The following is a 6,755-nucleotide window of genomic DNA, read 5'->3' as shown; positions in this document are numbered from 1 at the left end:
GCAGCTGTACAATCGCATGAATAAATGTGAATACCTCAGTGACGTGTGTTAGGAGAGATTGGAGATGGCATGGCAGGAGGGCACATGGAAGAAACTGGATAGACTGTGGGTTTGTTGATTAACTAAGCAATACATCACACTCATCTTTCTATATGCAAACACTCAGCCCATTCTATTAAAAACAATACTGTATAGCACAGGGTACTATATTCAATATCCTGTGAGAGACCATAATGGAAAAGAATATGAAAAAGAATGTATGTATACATATAACTGAATCACTTTGCTGTACAGTAGAAATTAACACATTGTCAATCAACTATATGGCAATAAAATAAGAATTTTTTTTTTAAAGATGCCCCTTGAAGACATTCTGTGCAACTACATTGTTACCTATGCTAATGCTCCTATTATATACTTTACCTTTCTTCCCAGGATTCACTGAGGCCCCAGTACTCTTTGATCCCCATTTTATAGATGAGGAAACTGAGGTTTGGAATGGGAAAATTACTCATCTGAGAGCAGGCACCACGTGAGGAGCCAGGAAGAACTTGAACCCAGGCCAGCTGGCTCTAACCACCATATTTGCTGCCATCCATTCTCTCCCTAAGAAAATTGCATAAAAATTTTAAGAGGAACAATTCTTTACAAATGAAATGATGTTTGTTTTTCTCTTTCTTTTCTTCTTCTTCTTTTTTTTTTTAACAACTCTGGGAAATAAGGTGTGGTACCTGAGTCCATTACATTGTACTATCAATTTCCTGGTTTTGACAATGGTTTAGTTGAGTTAAGCATCCATGGAAACGGAACTATTTTTGAAACTTTGTATCAGTCTTAAACTACTTCCAAATAAGAAGTTACAAAATAAGAAGTTACAAAAGTCGAATGGTCAAAAGAATTGAAAGCAAGATCTCAAAAAGATACTTGCACATCCACGTTCACAGCAGCATTACTCAAAATGATCAAAAAGTGGAAGCAACCCAAGTGTCCATGGACCGACAGATGGATAAACAAACGTGGTCCATTCATACCGTGGAATATTATTCAGCCTTAAAAAGAAAAGACATTCTGACACATGCTACAACATGCATGAACCTTGAAGACATCATGCTAAGTGAAATAAGCCAGTCACAAAAGGACAAATACTGTATGATTCCTCTCATGTGAGATCTCTAGAAGTAGTCAAATTCACAGCAAAAGAAAGTAGAATGGTGGGTGCCAGGTGCTGGGGGGAGGGGAATGGAGAGTTGTTGTTTCATGGGTACAGTTTCAGTTTTGCAAGATGAAAAGAGTGTTGAAGGTTGGTTGCACAACAATGTGAAGAATGTACTTTTAATACTGCTGAACTGTACACTTGAACATGGTCAATTTTATGTGTTTTACCGCAATTAAGAAAAATCTACTGGTGTTTTTTAAGAAAGAGAGTGTCTGTATCATCTTTATTTCTGAGTAGTTGATGTATGTACACAGTGGAAGAAACGTTGAGGGTGTCTCCCCTCCGCCCCCACGTTCACCTTCCCCACATCCTGATCCCCTCCCCAAACGCCCCACTGTTATCAATTTCTTACTCTTCTTTCCTCAGATATTTTCTGCGTTTGCAAACACATCTTTTCTTTCTCTTACATTTGTTTTTCATTCCATCAATGCTTCCATGCTGCTTTTTATTCTTAAATAATCATTGTGATAAAATACACATAACACTTACCACGTAAAGTGTATGAGCCAGCAGCATTACATACATTCACCACGTTGGGCAACCGACGCTTATCTAGTTTCAGAACACTTTCATCATCCCCAAAAGAAACCCTGCCCCCATGAGCAGTCACTTCCCATCTCCCCTCCAGCAGCCCCTAGCAACCACTAACCTGTTTTCTGTCTCTATGAATTTGCCTGGACATTTCATATCAATGGACTCGTACACCACGTGGCCTTAGGAGTCTGGCTTCTTTCCCTCAGCTTGATGTTTGTTCTGTTTTTGTTTGTTTAATATTTATTTTATTTATTTGGTTGTGCCGGGTCTTAGTTGCATCTTACCAGCTCCTTAGTTGCGGCATGCAAACTCTTAGTTGCGGCATGCATGTGGGATCTAGTTCCCTGACCCCACATTGAACCCAGGCCCCCCGCATTGGGAGTGCGGAGTCTTAACCACTGCGCCACCAGGGAAGTCCCCCAGCCTGATGTTTTTAAGGTTCATCCATGCGGTAGCATGTGTCAGTGCCTCATTCCTTTTCACTGTTGGGTACTATGCCATTATATGAATGGAACACAGTTTATGTCTCTGCTGATGAACACGTTTTCTTTTCTCCCTTTTAGCGATTGTGGCTAGTGCTCTCATGAACTTTCACCTACAGTATTTGAACACATTTTTTTTAAACTCTTTATTGGAATATATTTGCTTTACACTCTTGTACCATTTTGTGAGGTACACCAAAGTGAATCAGCTGTATTTATACATATATCCCCATATCCCCTCCCTCCTGCGACTCCCTCCCCCCCGCGACTCCCTCCCCCCCTCCCTGTCCCGACCCTCTAAGGCATCACCCATCATCAAGTTGATCTCCTTTTGTTATAGAGCAACTTCCCACTAGCTATCTATTTTACAGTTGGTGGTGTAAATATGTCTATGCTACTCTCTCACTTCGTCCCAGCTTCCCCTTCGCCCCCCCCACCCCAGCCCCGTGTCCTCAAGTCCATTCTCTACTTCTATATCTCCACTCTTGCCTGTCACTGGGTTCATCTGTACCATTTCTTCAGATTCCATATATATGTGTTAGCATACAGTATTTGTTTTTCTCTTTCTGGCTTACTTCACTCTGTATGACAGACTCTAGGTCTATCCACCTCATGACATATAGTTCAATTTCATTCCTTTTTATGGCTGAGTAATATTCCATTGTATATATGTGCCACATCCTCTTCATCCATTCATCTGTTGATGGGCATTTAGGCTGTTTCCATGTCCTGGCTATTGTAAATAGTGCTGCAATGAACATTATGGTACATGTTTCTTTTGGGATTATGGTTTTCTCTGGGTATATGCCCAGTAGTGGGATTACTGGGTCATATGGTAGTTCTATTTGTAGTTTTTTATGGAACCTCCAAACTGTTTTCCATAGTGGCTGTACCAGCTTACAATCCCACCAACAGTGCAGGCGAGTTCCCTTTTCTCCACACCCTCTCCAACACTTATTGTTCCTAGATTTTTTGATGATGGCCATTCTGACTGGTGTGAGGTGATACCTCATTGTGGCTTTGACTTGCATTTCTCTAATGATTAGTGATGTTGAGCATCTTTTCATGTGTTTGTTGGCCATCTGTATGTCTTCTTTGGAGAAATGTCTATTTAGGTCTTCTGCCCATTTGTGGATTGGTTTCTTTGCTTTATTGGTATTAAGCTGCATGAGCTGCTTGTATATTTTGGAGATTATTCCTTTGTCTGTTGCTTTGTTGGCAAGTATTTTCTCCCATTCTGAGGGTTGTCTTCTTGCCTTGTTTATGGTTTCTTTTGCTGTGCAAAAGCTTTTAAGTTTCATGAGGTCCCATTTGTTTATTCTTGATTTTATTTCCATGATTCTAGGAGGTGGGTCAAAAAGGATCTTGCTTTGATGTATGTCATAGAGTGTTCTGCCTATGTTTTCCTCTAGGAGTTTTATAGTGTCTGGCCTTACATTTAGGTCTTTAATCCATTTGGAGTTTATTTTTGTGTATGGTGTTAGGAAGTGTTCTAATTTCATTCTTTTACATGTAGCTGTCCAATTTTCCCAGCACCACTTATTGAAGAGGCTGCCTTTTTTCCATTGTATTTTCTTACCTCCTTTGTCAAAGATAAGGTGCCCATACGTGCTTGGGTTTACCTCTGAGTTCTCTATTCTGTTCCATTGATCTACCTTTCTATTTTTGTGCTAGTACCATACTGTCTTGATCACTGTGGCCTTATAGTATAGTCTGAAGTCAGGAAGCCTAATTCCACCAACTCCATCTTTCCTTCTCAAGATTGCTTTGGCTATTCGGGGTCTTTTGCGTTTCCATACAAATCATGAGATTTCTTGTTCTAGTTCTGTGAAAAATACCGTTGGTAATTTGATAGGGATTGCATTGAATCTGTAAATTGCTTTGGGTAAGATAGTCATTTTCACAATGTTGATTCTTCCAATCCAAGAACATGGTATGTCCCTCCATCTGTTTGTATCGTCTTTGATTTCTTTCATCAGTGTCTTATAGTTTTCTGCATACAGGTCTTCTGCCTCCTTAGGCAGATTTATTCCTAGGTATTTTATTCTTTTTGTTGCAATGGTAAATGGAAGTTTCCTTAATTTCTCTTTCTGTTCTTTCATTGTTAGTGTATAGGAATGCAAGAGATTTCTGTGCATTAATTTTGTATCCTGCTACTTTACTAAACTCATCAATTAGTGCTAGCAGTTTTCTGGTAGAGTCTAGGGTTTTCTATGTATAATATCATGTCATCTGCGAAGAGTGACAATTTTACTTCTTCTTTTCCAATTTGGATTCCTTTTATTTCATTTTCTTCTCTGATTGCTGTGGCTAACATTTCCAAAACTATGTTGAATAATAATGGTGAGAGTGGACACCCTTGTCTTGTTCCTGTCCTTAGAGGGAATGCTTTCAGTTTTTCACCATTTAGGATGATGTTGGCTGTTGGTTTTCATATATGGCTTTTATTATGTTGAGGTAATTTCCTTCTATGCCCATTTTCTGGAGAGTTTTAATCATAAATGGATGTTGAATTTTGTGAAAAGCTTTTTCTGCTTCTATTGAGATTATCATATGGTTTTTATCTTTCAATTTGTTAATATGGTGTATCACATTGATTGATTTGTGTATATTGAAGAATCCTTGCATTCCGGGGATAAACCCCACTTGATCACGGTGTATGATCTTTTTAATGTGCTGTTGGATTCTGTTAGCTAGTATTTTGTTGAGGATTTTTGCATCTATATTCATCAGTGAACACTTATTTTTAATTATTTTGGGTGTAGCCCTAGGAGTGGAATTGCTGGAGCCTATGGTAACTACCTTTAACTTCCTGAGGAACTGCCAAACTTTTCCACAGTAGCTCACCACTTACTGCACTTGGCTTTCCAATGTAACCATCTTGTTTTCTTAAAAAAAAAAGAGTTTTGCATCCTTCCCCCTCCTTCCTCCTAACCCCTCACAGGCACAGAGCTGCTGGTTACACTGCTGCAAAGCTACACTGAGTGAACACACAGCTTGGCCCCGCCAGTCAGCTTTCTTTGGCCCTGCTTGTCCTTCCCTAAGGACTCACCCACTTCTTTTTTTTAATTTTTAATTTTTTTGTAAAATTTTTGGCTGCATTGGGTCTTTGTTGCTGCACGTGGGCTTTCTCTAGTCATGGTGAGGGGGGCTACTCTTCCTTGCGGTGTGCAGGCTTCTCACTGTGGTGGCTTCTCTCGTTGCAGAGCACGGGCTCTAGAGCACAGGTTCAGTAGTTGTCGCGCATGGGCTTAGTTGCTCCAAGGTACGTGGGATCTTCCCAGACCAGGGATTGAACCCATCTGTCCCCTGCATTGGCAGGTGGATTCTTAACCAATGCACCACCAGGGAAGTCCCTCACCCATTTATTTCTGATCCAAATCCCAGCCCCTTCCATGTGTGGCTTGGGACCGGTGGCTTAGCTGCTGTGGGTTCCTTCTCCTAACCTGCAAAATGGGATTAGAATCATTCCTCCCTCCAAAGGTTTGTGATATTAAAAAAGAGAACACCAGTGACATGCTTAAACAGGGCCCACACCCAGTGAATATGAACTTTTAACCCAGGTCACTCTCGGCAACAGTGATTCAGTTTCTCACTGCTAACTCAGTGTCATCAGTTTCCTCTTGTTTTTCCCCAGTGTGATGGGGGGAAAATGAAACCCACTGTGGTTTCCCTCTCTTCACATCCCCGGCTTCTAGTAACATAAGCACTTTGTACCAGACACTCATTTACATGTTTGATTTATAAAACCTAATTCTTGGTGAGACTGTTCTTCCGTTCCTTTCTTCCACTTGGCTGAGGTCTTGCTTCCACAGCCGGCCCAGGCCAGATCTCAGATTTTCTGAATTCTACCTGAAGCTGCCAGAGACCAAAATAGCCACTGAGTGTGTGACCTCCCCTCTGAGTTTGCAAACAAGGCTCCCGGGCAGTTCAGAGAACACTGCCTTGGATATTCCGTGGCCTGGGCCAGAGGCAGACGGCTCTCGGTCAGCATCCTAGCTAATCCAGGCCAAGGCTGCTTGGAATGGGATGTCAGTGACCCAAGTCCAAGGTCCAGTCATGTTTCTAAGGATGTGGCCAGAAACTCAGCTTTATTTTTCTGGCTATTTTTGGAAGAATTCTGGCCTCTGCTGAACATGGGTTGGGGACCTACTGTGTGCCCCGCACAAGGCACTAATGGAGACATGGCTCCCCTCTGGAAGTCAGGGCAGGAAGTGAGAAATAAACCAGAAAAGCAGTGCCTATAAAGGAATGATTTCTGAATGTGATCAGTGCTCTGAAGAGGATGAAAGAAGGAAACGAGATGGACCTACTGGGGTGGTGATGAGGTGGGGTGGGGGATTTCAGCCCGGGTGAGGAGGACCCCTAGGAGGAGGTGATGTTCCAGCTGAGCCCTGAAGGAGAAGCTGCTAGTTTTGCAGGTACCTGCAGGGCGTGTTCTAGGCAGGCAGAACAGCAAGTGCAAAGGCCCTGAGGTTGGACTGTGTTGGGCCCTTGGAGGACTGCTGGGGCTAGAGCCGCTG

This window comes from Hippopotamus amphibius, chromosome 15, assembly GCF_030028045.1.
Source record: "Hippopotamus amphibius kiboko isolate mHipAmp2 chromosome 15, mHipAmp2.hap2, whole genome shotgun sequence".
NCBI lineage: Eukaryota > Metazoa > Chordata > Mammalia > Artiodactyla > Hippopotamidae > Hippopotamus > Hippopotamus amphibius.
This window is presented reverse-complemented; position numbering follows the sequence as displayed.